This window comes from Balaenoptera acutorostrata, chromosome 3 (assembly GCF_949987535.1).
Source record: "Balaenoptera acutorostrata chromosome 3, mBalAcu1.1, whole genome shotgun sequence".
Lineage (NCBI taxonomy): Eukaryota > Metazoa > Chordata > Mammalia > Artiodactyla > Balaenopteridae > Balaenoptera > Balaenoptera acutorostrata.
This window is the reverse complement of record NC_080066.1, coordinates 177,171,931-177,194,226: the sequence shown is the minus strand read 5'-3', so window position 1 is coordinate 177,194,226 and position 22,296 is coordinate 177,171,931.

The following is a 22,296-nucleotide window of genomic DNA, read 5'->3' as shown; positions in this document are numbered from 1 at the left end:
AGTCTATAAAGCTAGGCAGAATACACTTGGAATTTACATGCAGAAAAGAAATCTTATCAAACAACCAATATTGTGCTTCTGTCAATGACGGTCGTACTGGATTCTATTAGAACTTGATTAAGATACATTGGTAGAAATCCTACCAACCACCCCAAGACCCTGGAACACACACACCAAAAAGAAAAAAGGCAGAAAGAAGGAAGGAAAATCAGAAGTCATTTGAGCATTTGTGGTGGGTGCCTTCTTGTTCCACAAGGTTTTGTTTGGGTATTGTTTTTCAAACCTACAATCTGCAAGTTCAAAAAAAAAAAGAAAAAAAAAAACCTGGAGGCCACTAGCCTTTCACAGTGGCTTTAATTTTTTCTTGGTTATGAAGTTACTTTACTAAGATTGGAGTTTATGCTATAAATTGAATTTAGGCACAAATATGTACAGTTCATTTTGTCTTTTAGCACTGCCCCACTCTTACTTTCTCTTGTGATAAAGAAAACCATTAGCTCCTGTCAGAATCACAAGGAAGGAGATCATTTTTATTGAAATAAGACGGAAATGATAGTGTCAGGCACTGAGTCCGAGAGATAAAATATTACATCTAATAAACACGCTACATATGGGATTCGACAAGGGGTCCTTGAATTACGGAACAACAGAAGCTTCAGAAAAACAATAACATTAATATTGAAAAATAATGACTAACACTTCCATCTTGGAGAAAGCCTGCATTTTAATCAACAGAAGAGAAATTCAGGAAGCTCTGAGAAAGTAACTTAATGATACCCAGCGTACGGAAAGAAGGTCGAAGATGAACGAATAAAATGATAGACATGGATGTCCGAGGATGTCTGATTCAGAAAAAATCAGGGGACTTTACCAAAAGGTAAATGGTTATTTAAAATACTGCAGAGAAGTAAGTTAAGGTACAGATGGGAGAGTCTAAATTAGTAAGTAGTTTCAAAGGAATTGATCCATGATGGCTGTCTGTTGTGCTGGTGACAAGATTTCCAGATCTGTGCTCAGTGGCATAGGGGCCATGATTCATGAGTGACATCTACTTTAGGGATGGGTAGGGTGGAGGGTGAAGGGACAGAGACTGTTGTCATACTACTCTGCATTTGCCATCATTGATCCAAATCAATAGTTCTCGAATTTCCCCTAGAGGACATTTGGCAATGTCTGGAGGCATGTTACTATGAGGGTTTGGGGATGCTATGGGCATCTAGCGGGTAGAGACCAGGGAGGCTGCTTAACATTCTGCAGTGTCCAGGGCAACCCATACAACAAATAATAATAATAATAACCATTACTGTTATCATTATTATTATTTGTCCCAAATGTCAGTAGTGTCATGTCAATAGACAAAAATCTACTTTTCCCATTTCCCAATCAAAAGAGCCCTATCTACTCATAACTGAGCCCACATCCACTGCTCTTAAAAACATACTTTCCCTTGAAAACCTCTTACACTTCATACCCAGCTTACAGGACAGAACAGCATGATGCACCCAAGACCGTATTTGTTTCCTCCCAGGACCTAGCTCTTCACTTGACATGTCAAGATTCTTAAAAAAGAAATTGAGTATTATTAGTCACAATGTCAGAAACTACAGTAATCAACGGACAATTACAATAGCTACCACTTATTAAGTGCCTATGTGTGTCAGGAACAAAAGTCCACACTTGCCATAGATGGTATCTGATTAAGCAGACAGACCTGTGGTGAGGCGTCCTCATTCCCAAATTACAGATGGGGACATTTACAGAACAGTGCCAAGCTTACAAACCATAGAGCCGGGATCAGTGCAATTCTGTCTGACCCTAAATCTTGGCCTCTTTTGGGCTAGCTCAGGGCTTCTCAAGCTTGGGGTTAATGTCACTTGTTGGGGGTGGGCGTCCTGTGCACTGTAGGATGTTTCCTGACCTCTACCCACTAGATGCCAGAAACACCCTCCTGCCCCATCATGACAGCCAAAACTGTCTCCAACCAAAAATGTCTTTGGACATTACCAAATATCCCCTGGAAGTCATAGTTGCCCTCAGTTGAGAACCATTTGCCTAGACAGCGTGTGTGTAGGGTTTCAGCCCTGAAACACTACAGACACCATAGAGGGACAGTAAATGGTTAACTAGTCACTATAAAGTTGGAAGAAAAAGGAAACAAATTCCACTGCAGTCTTCCTCTTTCTCTGCTGTTTGAAATGCATCTACTTTATTGGCGACTGCATGACTTTGAGGTGTTTTCTTTTTTTTGTCACTGAGTACTTGTTTCCAAGAAAACATATTGGAAGAATCCCATATGTATCCAATTCAGGCCTTTGTCCCGACTTGGCCTGAGTTATAATTTCCTGCCTGTCTTCTGGGCATGATTGCCTGATGCATTTAAGTACAGTAACTATAAGAAAACTTCACTGTTTACTGAGCACCTACTCTATGACTAGTTCTGTGCTTCCCAACGGGTTTGTCTATGACCCTGCTGTGTAGAAGTCCTCATTCATGCTTTTTTGACAGGGAGTGAAGTGGGACCAGAGGTTAAGGGTTTTTCTCCTGGTTACATAGCATGCAGGAGGGAGAAGAGGTCTTTGAATCCAAACCCAGGGTCACTTTATCCACACCATTCTCCCTCCAACCTCCTCAAGTCTGTGACCTGTATCCATATATTTTGCCTCTTTCTCTCTTATTAAAAAAAAATAAAATTTTGATCGCTGTTGAAACCAAGTGATGGGTAAGTGAGAGATTTTATGCTTTCCCCCACAACTTTTGTGTATGTTTGAAGGTTTCCATAATTCAAAATTTAAAAAAAAAATTATCTTTTCTACTTCCCCACAGAAAATACAAATCACTCATCTCATACTTGATGTGAATCTAGGGGTCTAACTACTGATTTCCAGTGGCCTGCATTTATTTTGAATCCAAACTCATAAGTTGCCCTTTCTTTTCTGGAAAAGCTGGAGTCTTGCAGGAGAACTACGTGCTTAGATGCCTCACTGAGCTATAAACTTCCTGAAAGTGCTTGCTGGAGAGTAATCTTCCACCTCGGCCTTCCTGGCCTCCATCCTTGGCCTCTCCGAGTGGCCTGGACCCAGCCTGGACAGCCTGATGTTCACTGTCTGGTGCTCTGTCTTCCTCACTCTCAGTGGCCCAATTTTCCACTGTGCCAGAGTGTAGATAACAATGAACTCTGGGCAAGCATTTGAAGCCACATGGATGGACCTAGAGATAATCATACTAAGTGAAGTGAGCCAGACAGACAAAGACAAATAGCATATGATATCACTTACATGTGGAATCTAAAAAAAAAATGATAGAAATGAACTGATATATATAAAACAGAAACAGACTCTCAGACATAGAAAACAAACTTAGGTTTACCAAAGGGGAAAGGGGGTGGGGAGGGATAAATTAGGAGTTTGGGATTAACATATACACACTACTATATATAAAATGAATAAACAACAAGGTCCTACTGTATAGCACAGGGAACTATACTCAATATTTTGTAAAAACCTATAAGGGAAAAGAATCTGAAAAATAATATATTTGTGTGTGTGTGTGTGTGTGTGTATAATTGAATCACATTGCTCTACACCTGATATTAATACAATGTTGTAAATCAACTGTACTTCAATTAAAAAAAAGAAAAAGAAAAAAAGACAAATTTACAACAACAAACAAACAAATTAAAAAAAAAACAACACAGTGCAAGGAAAGATTTCAAAGGAGACTTGCAGACAATGTTCCTGTACCTTTCTCACCTGTTCATTATTTAAACTCTGAGAAGAAGAGAGAACTGGGTTGGGGAGAGGGGGGAGACATTAGCTCCGGAATATTTCACAAGCATGTCTCTGTCTTAAAATGCAGTCTAGAGTCACTCCTAGAGAAAAGGTAAGGGAACAAGTCCTGTGACCTCCTTGGGTAAATGGACCCAAGGAATCCCCATTTTTTCCCATCACAACGAAAGCAGGAGCATAGGGTAGGCCTATCAGATTAAAATTTTACTATGAACCCCATAAACATAGCCCTCCTCACCACCAGCAGGCTAAACATAGACATAGTGAATATGAATAACATGTTTCTAACCTGTTTTGAAGATGGGAAAGCATTATGTGAAGCTGCCTTGAGAAGACAGAGCCTGCATCCCTCACCTTCTTTCTCTCTTTCTATCCCTTCTCCCCTTGCCAGCACCTTCATACATGAAGAACTGCCACCTCTAGGTTGTCCTGACCTGTGATCTCATTGAGAAGAAGGTAGGACATAAATGATCCATCCTGTTAACTTCTCCACAAGAATCTAAATGCTACCTCTCCATCGGTGGAGTTGACGTCCTCTGGGGTAGGACATTTTGTCCATTCAGGCTGCTCTAACAAAGTACCACTGGCTGGGTGGCTTATAAACAACAGAAGTTCTGGAGGCTGGAAATCTGAGATCAGGACGCCCGCAGGGTTGGGTTTTAGTGAGAGCCCTCTTCCTGCTTGCAGACTGTCTACTTTTCCTTGTATCCTCACACGGTGAAAAGAATGATCTTCCTGTGAACCCTTTCACAAGGGTTCTAATCTCACTTATGAGGACTCCACCCTTATGCCCTAATCACCCTTCAAAGACCTCGTCTCCTAATACCATCACAGTGGGGTTTAGGATTGCAACATAAGAATCTGGGGGGACACAAACATTCAGTCCATTGCAGACATATTCTGCAACAGGTGAATTCTCCAAATCATCTTTTTTCATGTATTATTTCCAAAACCTCCCTTGCTCCTACTGTGAAATATCTGATACTGTGCTGAGCACTGCAGGAACAGAAAGACTATTGCTATTACAATGAGTACCGCTAATGACAATAATGATAATGAATAAAAGCTTTGCTCTAATTACCCACAGAGGAGGGGGGAAGATAGGGAGGCCGCCAGAAGCACAAAAAAGCTATGAACACATCACTGTTACAGGTCAAAGGCAGGAGTGGGAAGAGAAGACCAGAGGCTGTTTTGCAGAATGAAACTAGATATTAGGGTGTTAGGTGAGTAAGACTTCAGTGGAGGGGTGGGGACTAGGAGAAAGAGATTTCCAGCGGTGGGAATGACAGAGAGATGGTGGAAGGAGAGGCAGGGCTATTGGATGTCACTGAAAGGATAAACCTGGACTAGATAGGGCTGTCCTGGGTGTGGTTTTTGTTTTTAACAATTTTATGGAGGTTTAATTGGCACACAGTTAAACTGTACAGTTTTTAAGTGTACAATTGGATGAGTTTTGACATCCTCCGTGCCCACAACCAAGATAATGGACATCACCAGAATCCCCAAAGCTTTCTCCATGTGCTTTTTACTAGCTCCCTCTGACCTCTCCCTCAGGTAACTGGCTCCGCCCTCAGGTAACTGCTGATGTATTTTTGGTCACTTTACTGATTTGTGTCTGTTTTCTTTCACTCAGCATACTTCTTTTGAGATTCATCCCCATTGTTGAAAAGTTCAGTACCACTTTCCTTTTTATGTCTGAGTAGGATCTCATCACATGGATATACCACCATTTGTTTACCCTTTCACCTACTAATGGATATAACAGTTGTTTCCAGGTTTTAGCTAGGATAAACAAAGCTGCTGTAAACATTGTGTCTTTATATGGACATATGCTTTCCTTTCTCTTGGGTAATATATGTCTGGCTCATGAGATAGGTATGTAGTTAACATTTTAAGAAACTGCCACACTGTTTCCAAAATGGTTTCATTTGTACAGTCCCATTGCCAGGATGTGAGAGTTCCAGTTGTTCCAAAATTTTCTGTAATACGTGGTATGATCCATCTTATAAGTTTTAGCCACTCTTTTGGAGTGTAGTAAACTCTCTCGCTGCTTTCAAGATTTTTCTCTTTATAACCAGTTTTAAAATGTGTTTATGATGGGCTTTGGTGTGGTTTTTGTCATATTCCTTGTGTTTAGGGTTTGTCAAACTTTTTGGATCTGTGGGTTTACAGTTTTAATCAAATTAAAAAAATGTTCTCAGCCATTGGTTCTTCAAATATTTTCCTGAGCCCTTGTGGTGAGCAACCTCTAAGACACCTCCCGATGGTCATCACCTCCTGATATTCACCTTCTTGTGTGGTCTCTTCCCATGCTCTGCCATGGACCACTACAACATGGTAGAAGTGATGGTATGTCACTTGCAAGATTAAATTATAAAATGCACGGTGCTTTCTGTTTTGTTCTCTTTCTTTGATCTGGAAGAAACCTGCTACCATGTTGTGAGGACGCTCAAGCATCCCTGAGAAGACGTCCTGCATAGGGTTGCCAGCAACTACAGGAGTGAGCTTTAAGTGAACCCTCCCTCAGCTTGATGACTATATCCTGGGCTAACAGCTCAAATGCAGCCTTATTAGAGGCCCTGTGCCTGAACCCTCCAGTTAAGTGTGCCTGATTCTTGACCCTCAGAAACTGTATGAGATAATAAATGCTGTCTTGGGTTAAGTTTTGGAGTTATTGCTTATGCAAGTATAAAGAATGAATACAGCCTCTTTCCCTTTCCTTGCAAAAATATTAGACTGATTGAAGTCATCCTACAGCTCATTGATGCTTACTTCAATTTTTTTCCCCATCTTTTTTTCTCTGTGTTTCATTCTAGAAACTATTATTTTGGCTTCAAGTTTAGTCATATTTTCTTCTGAAATATCTAATCTTTTATTAATCCTATTCAGTGTATGTTCTGGTTTAAAAATTATAGCTTTCATATCATCTTTTTTAAAAAATTTAAACCACTTGATTGAGGTATAATTGACATATTAAAACCTGTACATACTTAATATACTAAACTTGATGAATTTGGAAATAAGTATACATCCGTATACTTATCAACAATGACAACAATCTATGCTGTAATCATATCCAACACCTCTAAAATTTTCCTTTTTCCCTAATTATTATACTATTATTATTTCTAATTTGTGATAGGAATACTTAACATAAGATCTACCTTCTTAGCAATATTTTAAGTATACCATATAGTACTATTAACTATAGACCCTACGCTGTACAGAAGATCTCCAGGAATTATTCATCTTGCATAACTTTGTTCCCTAAGTCAAAGGGTACATAGACATTGTAATTTTCACCTCTAGAAATCTGATTTGGCCTTTTTTATATCTTCTATGTCTCAACTTTTTGAACGTAAGGAATATTGTCATAATAGCTGTTTTAATATCCTCGTCTTCTAATTCTCTTGTGCATGTAATTTCTGTGGTCAATTTTGATGGATTAATTTTTCTTGTTATCACTTATTTTTCCTGTTTCTTTACATGCCTAGTCATTTTTTTTTTTATCGAATGACAGATATTGTGAATCTAGCTTTGTTGGGGGTTGGGTATTTTTGTATTTGAATAATTATTTTTGAACTTTGTTCTAGGACCTGGTTAAGTTACTTGGAAAAAGCTTGAGTCCTGGCACTTTTCTTTTAAGATGTGTTAGGTTGGGTCCAGAGCAGTGTTTAGTCTAGAACTAATTTCCCGACTACTGAGGTAAAACTGTTCTGAGTATTCTATCCAATACCCTGGGAATTATGAGTTTTCCACTCTGGCTGGTGGGAACAGAAATTAGTCCTGGTAAGTTCCAAGAACTGGTCCCTCTAATGTTTTCAGATGGTTCTTTCCCCAGCCTTTGGTAGTTTCCTCACATGGATACAATCATCTGTGCTCTGCTGAAGGCTAGAGGGAGACCCTTCTCAGAATTTTTCTCTCTTTGTAATTCTCACCTTTCTGCTACTATGCCCCACAAACCCTAGCATCTTGACCCCCCTGGCCTCCCAGCTCCATTGCTTCAACTCAGGAAGACCCCTGGGTTCTGCCTCAGTCCCATGTTCTGAAAACTCTGAGCAGTAAACTGGGGAAACTGCAGGGTTCACATTATTTATTGCCCATAGTTCAGGGGTCCCTGCATTTTTTTTTTTTTTGGATCATGTCAATGTGATTAAAACTATTGTTTCATATATTTTGTCTTTTTTTTTTTTTTTTTTTTTTTTAGTTGTTTCAGGTGAGGAAGTTAAATGTTGTCTGTATTATCCACGTTGGCAGAGAGTAGAAGTCTTTCCATGCGATTTTGGAAGGATCTCTGACTGGTGTATGCAGCAGAGGCTGGGATGGTTAGGCTGGAGACAGGACATCTTTGGAAGAACATTGAAATGTCTTCACAGGGGTGGGAGGGTTTGCATTAGGCTGGGGAAGTAGGAATGGAGAAGATGGAAGAGAATCTGGAGACAGTAGGAATTTAGAGCTCTTTTCTAGTGAGAAGGAGCCAAAGGCGATTCCCGGACTTCTGACCTGGTGAGTCATCCCCAGCTTAGGCAGGATCCTCAGGGAACTCCTCCAGCTTCTTTCTGGGACAAGCATATACTTCATTGTTCCCCCCATTTGCTTCCTAATCATGCCATGGAACGTAACAAGGAAATGCTTAAAAAATGCATTGGAATGTGGAAAAGACATGCAGTCCTAAAAGGAATATGAAAATAAGTGAATATTATCTCAAGAGGAAAAAAAAATGCACCCTTAACAATAGAGCTAATCAACAGAGTCTCCTCCAAGAAATTAACAAGAATCTTTCTGTCTCTAGATAACCACTTCATCTTGACCATTGTTGGGGATTTTTTTTTAATTCCATAATTCATGTTCTTCTGCTATTATTCTTTCCAGAGACTTAATCTTATTTAAATGAAAAAATCACACACCTTATTAATTAAAACACCAGATGAGAGCAATTGATAATTCATGCAAGGGAAAGCAAACATCTTTTCTATAAATATTTCTCCTCTTGATTCTTTAGGTGCTTATTATTTAAGCTTTGGGAAACCACTTTATGTTCTAATCCAAACTTGTAATTAATAATAACCACTTACATGTGCACAACGGTTCAGAGTATAGAAAGCTCTGCTTTTTTCCATTATTTAATTTCATCTTTTTAACCATCCCATGAAGTGGGAAGGGCAAGGATTAATCATCTCCCACATTACAGAGGAGGAAACCAAGGCTGTAAGAGATGAAATAAGATGAAATAATTTCCCAGTGTCACACAGTTGCCAACTCAGCATCTGACTCCAAATTCAGGGGTCCTACCATTCTACCATACTCTGGGCTTTTCTCACAACTGAAGAATGAAAATTTTTACTTTTTTTTCCAAGTGGGATCTAGTTCTTAACATAACTCTACGCTGTTGAAACAGGTGAGGGGAATCTCTAGCAACAAGAGAGTTTAAGTAAGGAAAACACTGCTTCTTTCAGATTCTGTGAATGACAGCTTGATGGCTATATCAATACAACTTCAAAACAAGGAGAAGAGAATCAAACCATCTTGTCTCACATGTTATTTGGTGTCATGAGAGGCAAATAAAATGAATAAATCTTGGTAGGTCTTGAATTAATTTTTCGCTATAGAAGTCAGTCAATCTGGTTTTGAGACTATAAAAATAATGTAGTTTTATTGGAAATAGCAAGACATTTTTTTTTTCTTGCTTTTAATGTCTATCTTCAATTTACTCTTTACCAAGTGGTCCTAGACAGTTTTTGAAATGAGCCAGCCTGATGGAGATTTTGGATTCATTCTCCAGGCCCAGCTCAAGCTCCATTTCAATTCACAAGACCATTCCTTTTAACTAATGCCACAGAGAACCTCCTCTACCCTGGACCACCTAAAGCCAAGTCCTTAAGACAGTGGACCTAAAGTCCGTTTGTGTTTCATGGGGCAGACATCAGCTTTTGTTCTTTACCAGGAATGCTGTGTTGTTTCACTGTGACCAGGGTATAGATTTGGAGTCTGATGAACTTGGAATCAAATCCCTGTATGACTTTGGGTGCATTATCTACCCTCTTTGAGTCTCAGTTATTTTATCATTAAAATGACTTCAATAACCATTAAATGGGGTGTTGTGTGTATAACTCAAATAAATCCCAGGGCCTGGTGTGATGCTGCCTTGGCATACTGTTACATTCAAACAAATACATTTCAGCAACTAAAAAGTAGCAGAAAGTACTTCACATCTTATTTATCCTCTTAAGGAAATGTCAAAGAAAGAGGAAGAACACATAATGAATACACAGTAGATATCTAAAAATTCCACTTTTCCCATCACTGTCACATTGAAAATCCTCCAATTCTAATTCTTAACATTTTCACTCTCCTGCTTGTGATTCCAAATGTAACCCACACAGCTTGTCTGTTTCTCTTTTTCTCTTTCGTACATGGATCATTTGGTCTTTCTGGCTTTTTCTGTTTTCTCTCTTTCTTGCTTAATTCCCAAATTCTTCACAAGAGAGGAGGGTCCTTGATGTGATCTGACATTCAGGGAACTTTCTCCTTTACAAGTCAGAGGAGTGGGTAAGACTGTGATTGTTCATTCATCAATAATTTTGGCCGAAGAACATACTTATTTCTGAATATATCTCATGTAACAGCTGACACAGTGCCTAGCACATGGTTGGAACTCAATACTGTGCAGGTCCTTTTAACACAACTGCAGGCAGAGTTGTGATGGTAGTTCTCAGCATGTGTATTCTCCATCTCTCCAACTAGAAGACAAACTTCTGGAAGTCTATGAACCATGCTTAATAGCTTATTAAGTTCCTAGAACAAAGAACCATTCTCTGGTAAGTGTAGGTAGTCCATAGATGGGTCATGCATTCAATACAATGTAGTTCCTACTATGTGCCAAGAATATTGTGCTAGACTCTTGGGATCTAACATGAAGAAGACACGTTTACTACCTTCAAGGGTCTTACAGGCCTATGGAAGGGACCAGTGCAAAAAAAAAAAAAAAAATTGAAGCACCAGGTCACTTCTACCAGACTGGCACAGCCATACCTCATCTGCCATAAGTGCTGGCTGCTAAGAGCCTACAGCTTCATGCTTCTCCAGGAAATGATCACGGCCCATGGAGTTGCCTTGCCCAGTGATGCCTAGGAGGTTAGGTCCCCCCTCCCTTGTCAATAAAGACATGGCATGTAGCCACTGAACGGTTAAGAGGGGGCATAAAAGCCTTGCCCCTGACTTCATGGCAGGACAGTTCATGCTCCAGAGCTCCCCATGAGATCGGGCTAAGACTGGACTTCAGGTGAAACCACATCCTCTTCCCTGGCACTATCTTTATAGCTTTTACCTGGGAGTTTTCCCTCACTACATTACTTGCAAAAGAATGCCCATTCAGGCTCTGAAGTTAAGAAACCTGACTTAATACACAGTGCTATCATATAGCTCAAGGTATGGTGGGCAGGGAGGAAAGAAAAATACTCCTTAGAACATCTAGGGAAGCTTTACTAGGTAGGGGTACTCACATTTCATTTTGAAGGACACATAGAAGTGAGGAGGGTAGGCAAGGGATGATATATACAGAGTACCCATCAGTAATACCACGTGCATAATAACTGCTCAAAAAGGAATTTCTGCCCCTCCTTTCTCAATATAGACAAATAAACTATAGCAACCAAGTCATCGGGAAGTGAAAGAGCAGGGCATTCTCAGAGAATGTTGAAAAGGTTTGTTGTCTGGAGCTCAAGGAGCCTGGTGGGGACTTGAAGGAGAGTGAGGTCCCTAAGGGGTCTGTGTGCAGTGATTTTACTTGTGTACAGTGGAGAGCCAAAAGAGGTTTTCAATCAGAAGGATGATGTTGGGTCTGTGCTTGAAAAGATAATTCTGGTGGCAGAGGGAGGATAGATTGGAGCTGTTAGACAGGGGATTCGACAGACAGTCATTGAAACTGTAGAGACAAAAGGAGCTTAAGAGATAGAGATGATCACTTAGCAGGATGGAGGCTTAAGACTTGGGGATGTATTCAAAAGGTTGTTAAAAGAATGACTCTTCAGGGTGAAGTGACCAATAGAGAGGGAGCCAGGAGCCACCATAATAGTGAATGACAATATGCTGGCATCTTGCAGTGATAAAAATATTAAACCTGAACAAGAACTACTCCATTAGCTTTATTGGTAAAAAGACAGTTCTAATGAATGGTCCCACCCAAGTAAAACAAACATTATCCTCTTATTTGAAACCCCCTGTGGAATTTAAGACATCCCTGTTGTATTTAAAAGAATGCATTATTGCTAGTGCTAGGAGAAGGTCAGCATTCATTAGCAACCCTACAATAATAGCCAAAAAGTGTGAAGAGTGAGCCTGTGATTGAGGGAAACAATTTCAGTTAGAAAATAGACTCTCATTTCTAACTCTCGCAAGGTTATAACAGCAACCAGAAAATGAAAACACTTTTATTTTTCAAATTTATGAGAAAAGCCCTCACTACCCACTGTCAGTCTAGCTAGGAAAACATCTTCAGCCGATGTCGCCTTTTCTTCTCTGAAATTAAATAAAGACAACTATCAAGCAACAAAGACAAGAAGAGAGTGTGATGATTTCTTTATAAAATGCAAATGAAAATTAAATTGTTAGAGAAGGTTTAATTTTTAGCGTAGAAATGGAAACAGATGGATCTTCATGCCATTGCTCTGTGCGTGCATGTGTGTGTGTGCATTGTCTGAACTGGCTGTGTAAATGCGTGTATGTTTGTGCTCTCTGAGCTGGATGTGTGTGTGTTTATCTGAGACTGTTGGGGTGAAATGCCATATTCAATCCAACACCCTTTAGTTTTTAAGGTGTTACTATGCTTTCACACACTTTGTTTCTTTTGCCTTCCTTTATGCTGTTGGATATGTATTAGAAAGTCATTTTACATTTTTTTTTTATTGAAGTATAGTTGATTAACACTGTTGTGTTAATTTCTGCTGTATAGCAAAGTGACTCATTTATACATATATATACATTCTTTTTATATTCTTTTCCATTATGGTTTATCCCAGGATACTGAATATAGTTCCCTGTGCTATACAGTAGGACCTTGTTGTCCATCCATTCTATATGGAATAGTTTGTATCTACTAACCCCAAACTCCCAGTCCATCCCTCCCCCACCCCCCTCTTGGCAATCACAAGTCTGTTCTTTAAAGTGGGCCTCAGAAATATTGGATGACTTTCAAGATCTCTGAGCTAATAAAGGAGCAAAGTACATGGGGCTGGGGCTGTGTGGGGGACAGACTTGGAACAATTTGCTTCACTGTGAAGGTACACACATCCAGCAAGTGACAGAGACAGGACACAAACTGGGGTCTGCTGCTTTCAAAAGCTTCTCCCTCTCTTATTTGGTAATGTCATCTCTCACACACTAGGATAGAGGGAGACTCTAGAGGCTGGTGCAGTGGTCCCCAAACTTTGCACATTGGGATCGCCTGGGGCACTTCCATAGACACTGATGCCTGGGTCCCCCCCACCCCCCGAACATGGTGAATTAATTGGTCTGGGGGGTGGCCTTAGCTTTGGAAATTGTCAAAGATTCCCCAGGTGATTCTCAGGTGCAGATAAGCTTGGGAATCACTGATGTAGTGGTCAAGAGCAAGTTCTCTGAAGCCATACAGACCTGGGTTCAAATCCCAGATCCTAGACTTACTGTGTGACCTTGGACAAGATGCTTGACTGTCCCATGCTCGGTTTCCCCATAATACCTACTCCATAAGCCTGTTGTGAAGATTAAATGAGTTAGCAGGTATAAAGCACTTGGAAGTGTTTGTCATTATTATTTTACAAAAACAGCAATAAATTAACAAAAAAAAATGAGCCTTTGGCTTCTCTGCCTGGGTGTACAGGAGGAAGAATTTGCCAAGAAAAAAGAGCCACCAATACAGAGGAGGCCACCAAGTCCCCCACCAGATCTGGAAGAGGCCTTAGACAGGACTCTCCTTCCCCACTTAACCATGCGCAGGTTTTATTGTTAGTAGCATAGAGGTCCAGAGAGTTTAAGTGACTGGCCCAAAGCCACACAGCGATTACAGCCCTTGGGGCAGGACCAGGATTCCCTGCTTGCTCTTTGGAGCCAGTTCTGCTTTAAGGTGGCTGCTCTGAGAGGCAATAGGGTAGGGATCCTGGAGGTGGGGCTTGTTGAAGCTCACAGATTCCCTTTGAGCTGCAGTGGTTCCAGGTCCTACCCTCTCGAGGGACAAGACTCAACTGACCAGCCAGGTGGGTGCCAGTCATGTCTTCTCTGTGTGTCTCCACGACATGCCCTGGCTGGTGGAGAGAATGTCTCTCTAAAGAGTCTCTGAATTGGAATCATCCCAAATGGGTTTGATTTGCCTTTCGGCATTCTGAAGGGAGACGTTTTCTCCCATGTACCAAAGCTATCAGCTCAGCCCCTCTGGAAAAGGCGGAATCTCCTGGCTTTGTGCAGTCACAAGCTCTAATCACAGGGGAGGTACCTGACTCATTCTGCATTTGCATTTTCAAAGGTTGCTTAACTGGAACACATCTTTTCAAACAAAATCCTTGGGAAAATGTTGGCTTTTATGTGCTGAGAGCCAGTAGTAGTAGGAGTGGCGGAAAAGTGCTTTTCGGAATTAAACAGACATGGGTTGTATGCTGATGTGTGACACACGGATGCCTCCTCTTTGGTGCACCTTAATTTTCATATCTTTAAAGTGGGGTTAATGCCTGCCTTCTACTGAAGCAATGAGATCATATCTGATAATACATATATCAGATTATTAGTAAAAAGATCTATGCCTGGCAGATAAATAGAAATTAGGGCTTCTCTCTGTTCTGCTATTTCATGTGGAGGGAATGAAGTCAATTAATCAGTGCATTGGAAAAAATGTCCATGGCTCAATCTCCTGCAAAGCACCCTGTGGACTGCGAAAACTGTGTCAGGCAGCATCCCTCCCCTAAAGGGGTTTGGAGTTTAGTTGGAGGTAGAAAATTAACACAATAAGTGCTAATTGATAAGGTAGATAAGGTGGGTTGCTCAGGTGAGGCTGGAGGTAACAGGTGGCCCTCTATGTTATAAGGCAAGTCACAAGCTAGCAATTTTCAAGCTATTTCAGGCCTTTGGACAAGTTTATTTTTAATAAAGAAAAAAATGAAATATTAAAACATCCTGTGGGGAGACTCTGGTCAGGAAATGGATCATCACAATTGAGTGGTGCACGTGCAGAATTGGAAGTGAACCCCGTGTGACTGGCTCAGCCCAAGTGACTCAGGACTTAACAGAGAAGATGGCATGAGGCTTTGTCTGGGAGGAGGAGCTGGTGGGAGGGAAAGGCCAGAGAGGATGGAGAGCAAGGATGGACCAGGGCAGCCAGGCATTCCTGGAAACTCAGGGAGGCGGGTAGGATGGAGACGGAGTGAGGAGAAGGAAATGGCTCTGAATTTGCCGAGCAGAGGGGCTTGAATGTCATGGAAGAGCTTCTATTTTCTCCTACAGGTAATCAGAGGCCTCCATGTGACTTAGAGATAGAGGAGATATGCAATTAAGCTTGAGAGTTTTTAAGCATCCATACTGTCAGGTGTTCAGCCAATAGGACGAGCCCCATATTCTGGGAGAAGGCAAAGCAGGCAGCTTGAAGTACAGGTTTCTCCTGAGAGGCATCTGGGCTGTTCCCCCCACCACTGGTTTTTTAGATCTATTTAGTATCTGTTATGCATTGAACACTAAACACATTGCAAAATATTGCCTTTCAGGGATGCTTGAGTTTTGATAAGGAGAGAAAATCTATTGTTTCAGGTGGGATTGATCAAGGTGTTTCTACCCCTAGTGCTTTTCAGAAAGTATTGCTTCAGTAATATGGAGCTATGTAGATTCAGTGGTTTGGATTGGATGCTTCTAGGGGTGTGAGCTAGGTGGGAAGGAAGCCTTTCCTGTCGGAGAGGTGAAAAGCAGTCCTGGGGACACCCCTCTTGAACGAGGGACCCCAAGGGACAGGAGCATGGTGGGGAGTTGGTAAATATTCACTGAACGAATAAAGGAATGAACAAATGAATAGAAGAATGATTGATTCCAGCCCCCAGTGATACCTAGTATGTGGGGCAGAAAAATAAAACAAATATATGCTGGGTAATTTGTTGTTTTTTTTTTAATAGCCTTTTTTACAAAACATTCACAAGTAAATGTTACTATCTTCTTGACGTTAGGGAAGAGAAGACAAGGACAGAGACCCTGATGGCTCCTCTTTTCTCACTATGGTGGCCATTCATTCAAACCTGTTTCTCTGTGTTCACACATGCATAGCTATGAATCTGTGTGGCTGTCCATTTATAACCATATCTCCAGGTGCTTTCAGGAGATTTGATTATTTTCTTCGTTTAAGAAATGAGAAAACTGAGGCTTGGAGAAGTGGTGTTCCACGTCAAAGGTCAAGTTTTGAGCCCAGCTCTGATGGCCCCAGGACCCCTACTCTTGCGGCCACTCCAGGCAACCCTCAGGGGAAGTCCTCCATATGGTTTCCACATGTACTGTGTGCTCAGCTTTGATTGGAGAGAAGACTAAATGCTGTCCATCCGGGAATGGGATGTTATGACAGTGCAATGAAGAAAGGGAATGGGCCGCCTGCATCATTCAATATGGTAGCCACCAGCCACATGTGGTTCTTTAAACTTAAGTTTAAATTAGTTAAAATTAAATAAAATTAGAAATTCAGTTCCTCCGTCCCACTGGCTGCATTTCAAGTGCTCAGTAGTCACATGTGGCTGCCAGATTGGACAGGACAGAGATAGAACACTTCCATCATTGTAGAAAGTTCTATTGGACAGCACTGCAGCCAGACTGTAAGACATTGTACCAGTGTGAGGGCCTTGCTAATAGTATGTGGGACTGGGCTTCTTCATTACTTTCCTTTTTATACACTGACCTTGAAGTCTCAGAGGCTTTCTCCCATTGCTCCCCAAACATGCTAAATTTCAGCTTTGCCACAAATTTCTTTCACATATTCTGGTGATTCTGTGCAGAAGTATCTCAACTGGTCTACAAACATACTCAGGGCTCCGACTTTATTTAAGATGAAACCAGTGCAGACCAGCAAGGATTCTGTGGTTTTTCACCTCATAGAGGGTCTTTAATGGAAGTGAACTTTGGTGTTCTAACCTCCACCTGGGATAGAGATATTGAAAAATCGTCTTATTGTGGGATTGCCACTGGGGACACTGTCAACCCCGTATGTTGTATTCTTTTTATGAGAACATCCTGGAGAAATTTATCTTAGGCTTGAATTCTGAGTAACTTTTTACATTTTTCCTCTCTGAATACTATAGATCTTATAACTGGCTGTGTTTCCTCCTTTGCTTTAGTTGCTAGGAAGCTAGATTTCTAAGTTAATCTTAACAGTTGTGAAGGACCTTCTGACATCTATCGCTGTTTTTTCTTCTGTATTTATTTTACCAATCTACTCTCGGTCTTCTCTCACTGTGATTTTATTTCACTCTTTGCCTTAGTCTTCACCCATTGCATGTCAGGGTTTTTTTTTTTTTTATTGTTGTTTTGTTTGTTTTACATGCCTTCTTCAGCACATCTGGCCAGTATCCAGAAATAAGGCAATGGGCCATCAAATGTAAATGGCTGAGTCACTTGGGGAACTGGGGGACAGAAGTGGAGGTAAGGGGTAAGGGATGGCCCAACTTCTCTCTTGTGATCTGGGAAGTGACCCCAAAAGGAGGCCACTCCTTCAGAATCACGTCACCTTTGCCCCTGAAGTTGGCCTTGACCAAGCCGCACCTATAAGGTGAAGGCGGGCAGCCTGTCTGGGCACATTCAGTCTTCCGGGCTCCGAGCTGGGATGGCCCCGCCTATCCCCACTCCTGATGGTAACTGGGAACATCAGAGGTGACTCATGTGAGCTTTTGGCCTCTGTCCTTACAGGGAGAGGTTTTCCCAGAACATGCATGTCCCACCACCCTGACCCCACCTTCCCCTGAAGGTCACCCCTGTCTCTGACCTTCTCAGTTTCAGGAGCTGATTTACTCCTAGTGTCAATTATTCATTTTTCTCTTGGGAGGAGGCTTTTATGAGATCTTGGTCAGCAGCACCAAGCTAGCTGGAGGGTGTGACCTACCTGTGGGCCAAGCCAGGAAGCTCTGGGCTTCTGGAAAAAAGCAAGTCCTGGCCCAGTGAAGATGGCACGGTTCAACTTACTTGTGCTTCCACATGGCTTGTATTAGAGTTTGATTTAATTTTTACCTGATGTTTCACCTATTACGATGAGACATAAAAAAGGAATTTGCAGCTGCCTGCTTATCAGAAAAAGATCAACTGTTTCTGTAATTAATATGGACGATAACAATTTAAAATAATGAAACACCCATAATATGCTTAGGGGAAGCAGCTTGTTGCTATAATTAGAATGAGAATCAAATTGTTCTGATGGCAAACACATCATTTATTGAACTGAATCTACTCTATGAATGGAAGTAAATAGCACAGCAGGAAAAAAAATAAACAAGCAAGAGACACATTTCATAAAACTCTGGGTCTGAGTAAGATCTCAGAAGCGTCCAGGGATGGAGCTTTACAGAACTGGACATTTCTGCATTGCCATGCACTGCACCACCCAAGCACCTCCATGGTGTCCATTTAGTGCCCTTTGAAGCCCTGGAGACTTTTCTAAAGTACAGCTCCGATTATGTCACCCCTTACTTAATCCCCTCCACCAGAAGTTTAAATATAAAAACATTTAATCTCTAAGTACATGCACACACACACACACATACATGCACATACACACATCATACATACTCTAATTTCAATTTATGCTTCACGTTGCATCTCCTGTTTAAAGAAAAGTTCCACAGTATATATTATTTTTATAATTAGCTTAAAAAGTTGTTTTCTCTTTTTTCTCCCAAGCCTCTCCATTATTTAAAGGTTTGAGTCCAAGTTCTCTGGGTGGTCGGTTCCATCTCTTGCACAAGCACCAGCTCCCTGGGCTGCAGCTTCCTGGGCAATGCCTGGACCTTTGACTTTCCTGCATCTTCTGGATCTGATGCCTTTGTTTCTGCTGATTTCTTGGCCTGTGACTTTCTCTCCTTCCCTTCCTTGTCTGGAAGGTTCCCACTTATCTGTAAAGACCTGGTGAAAATGTCATCTCCTCTTAGCAGTTTTCTTACACCAGCCCTCTGCCCTGGGGGCATGATTAGCTGCTTTCTCCTCTGACTTTTCATGACATTTCCTACAAACGTATATCAGTGCCTTATATGGCATTATATAGTTACTTGCATTCGTGTCTTCTACTCTCAACACATGTGAATGTGTGTGTGTGTGTTTATATGTCTGGCACATAGTAGGTATAAATGTTTACTAGGATGGTGTTAGATTAATCTGGGTGAGCAAGGACACATTTTGGGGTTCATTAGACATGTTAAGTTATTTTTAAAGTTCCATGGTTTGAGTAAAATTTGAAAAGCATTTTGCCAAGTATGTTTCTCCCTATTTTGTAAAGCGCATATGTCTATTAAGGGGGGAAAAGCCATATGGTTCTGATTTCTTTACTCATAGATCAGCATTTCAGTTTTTAGGATATCTGATGTTCAAGATGCTGCCTGTACTGTGTGTATCGGTCCCTCTTTTTGAATATGTTTTTCTTTGAACTGAGGAGATCGACTTTCCCCCAAATAGAAACTTAACCCACAACAGTGTAGATGGAATTTTCAGTTCTCTACTTGTGAGGCTTAGGAGATACGTTCTCAAATGAAAAACACTTCCTGCCTCTTGCAAAGAAAAATGTGGTCACCCTTAAATAGAATCCCTAGGCCCAAGAGGAGCCAAGGTAGGTGACAATTTAAGTTGGGTCACATAGGTTTCTTTTTTTTTTTTTTTTTTTTTTTTTTTTTTTTTTTATTTTTTATTTTTTATTTTTTTTTAGGTTTCTTTTTGGTGTGACTGGTGGTTATCCAGATACACTGAGGAGATATTAATCAAATGCATCAATGAGTTAATAAATACATAAAGGAATGAAAGCCATCTACAGAGGGGTGATGTCATAAATACCAGTTTTAAAATTAGAAACCCTCTGAATATGGTCCCCCTATTGAAAGATAGGGTTCATGATCTATCTTCAAGTTTTAATGAAGATTTAATGAAGATCTTTTTGAGCAAGGTTTGCCAAACTTTTAGTCATTTATCTAATGCCTTTGCAATCTTGGCCATATAGATGTATTTTTTGTGCTATCACTTCACATTTCTTTCTAAATGTATTTATCTTTATTTGGTAAAGTATACAAACAAAGATATTTACAAAGGAAACTTTGTATCACTGTTGTCTAAGGAACAATGATACTCCTTATTGTATAGTAGCTCCTTATTTTGGAAAAAAAAGAGATACTTGTTACTTTTTTTCTAATTATTAATCTGTAAACTAGTTAAAATTATCTCACTCATCATCAGTGGTACTCATACCCACCTTTGAAAGCACTGGGAGTGTATATCTGGGAGCATTTTCTAAAATGGATGGCTGCATAGTGTTCCACACAACTATTATTATTGTTATTGAAATGATTAAGATAACAACTGTCAGACACTATGCCTCAAGCCCTAGCCAAGGCATGTTGCTAAATGCACAAATACAGAGAATTGACTTAACTGTTCTCCACTACAGTGTCCTCACCTGAGAAACAGAAAGTGAGTTCTTTCAGAATGTGGGGCAAAATAGTAAAAGGGTTTTTTTCCCTTTTCTGATCATTTGTGCATTTCTGTCCCTACCTCTGTGGGATGCAAACACCTGGGTGACAAGTGAAAAATGGAGTCAACTAAGTCAGAGTAGCTAATTCTCTGGACATCTGCCACCACCCTTGTCCTCATGCAATTTCCTACACTGAGACTCATCAGATAATTTAGTAGCTCCATGGTGCAGGCATGGCCATGATGAGGATTCCCATTTTAAAAGTGAAGAAAGTGAGGCTTCAAGGAGATGCTATTCCCAGGGCTTCAGGGCTCACAAAAGGCTGAGCCAGTTCTAGAAGGAGGCAAGGCTTTCTAATTCTTACTGGTCATGGCTACTTGATTTTGTGCCATTGAATAGACAATGTGTATGATGGAAGAGCAGGTCAACAAAAAATAATGAGAGGTGAAACATTGCTGAGAAAGTACAAGGTGTAAAATCCTCAAAAGGTCCCCAACCTTTTTCTTTCTGTTTGAATAGAGCTCTGAGAAGACACAGCCCAGAAGGCCTATTTGTGACTTAACAGGCCATCTTTTGAACTTGGGAAATTTAACAAATGGATTATTAAAATAGAGTGTGCCAGGTCCTAAGACAGTTTCTAGAGAAACAGAAATAATTCTTCTAGAAGAGCTTACAGTCTGGTGGGGGAGACCAACTGATTAGAAAAGGCACCAAAACAAACAAAAAAATTAAAACAAAATTCTTAGGTAATGACCAAAATGAAGCTCTGTGCAATATAACCTGGGAGGAGGGAGCGGGCAGAAATTATTTGTGTTAAAAAGTATGACTGTGCTGCATTTTCAGTGCTGGTTAATGAGTCAGGTTCCCCAGGTGTTATTTTCCTTTTGACTTTAAAAGCCCTCATTTATAAAAAAAATCTACCTTACTTTTCTCCCCTCTGTTAGTCATAGGCTGGTCATTTCCCAATCAAAATCTCTTTCAGTAGGCTTCTAAAACTTTCACAGTGCAACTTGCCCCCGTCTCATGCAGGCCACAAGCTTGAGAAGGCCCCTAGCATTTTTTCAGCAGGTACTGGAAGAGTCTCAACAATCCGAGTTACTACTGTAAAACAATCTTAAAGTTGGCAATGAGAAGCAAAATAATTCATTTTTAAATGTTAAAAATAAAAATGTCCATCTTCAAGTCAACACATTTCCTTGTTCTGGCATCTCAAACCATCTTTAAAAACAAGGGAGAGAGAAATTTTCAGCTCACCTTTGCAACTTAAAATGATATTTAAAAAAATCCCCACTACTAAATTCTTGCATGATTTACTTCAAGAGGCAAGCTTAAGACTTCCTCATGCACAGACTTGCCAGCCATGGGCAGGGGGTGGGGTCCACCATCCAGTATAGGGGCAGAAGTTGGACAAGACTGGGAAGGGGCCAATACAAAGTGAAAACCAACTGGTTTGTATTTGCAGCAGCCCCACCTGAAGGAGCTGGAAACAGAGGAGGAAACTCCTGAACACTTGGTCAATGACTGGGAATGGTTGCTGATCTGCTGACCATCTCTGCAAGTGGAAATGGCCCTTTTAAAATAACTTCAAGAAATCCTTCTACACGGTTGCTGGGAATGTAAATTGGTGCACCCCTTGTGGAGAACAGTATGGAGGTTCTTAAAAAACTAAAAATAGAGCTACCATATGATTCAGCAATCCCACTCCTGGGAGTATATCCAGAGAAAACCATAATTTGAAAAGATACATGCACCCCAATGTACATTGCAGCATTATTTACAATAGTCATGACATGGAAGCAATCTGAATGTCCATCAACAGATGAATGGATAAAGAAGATGTGGTACCTATATACAATGGAATAT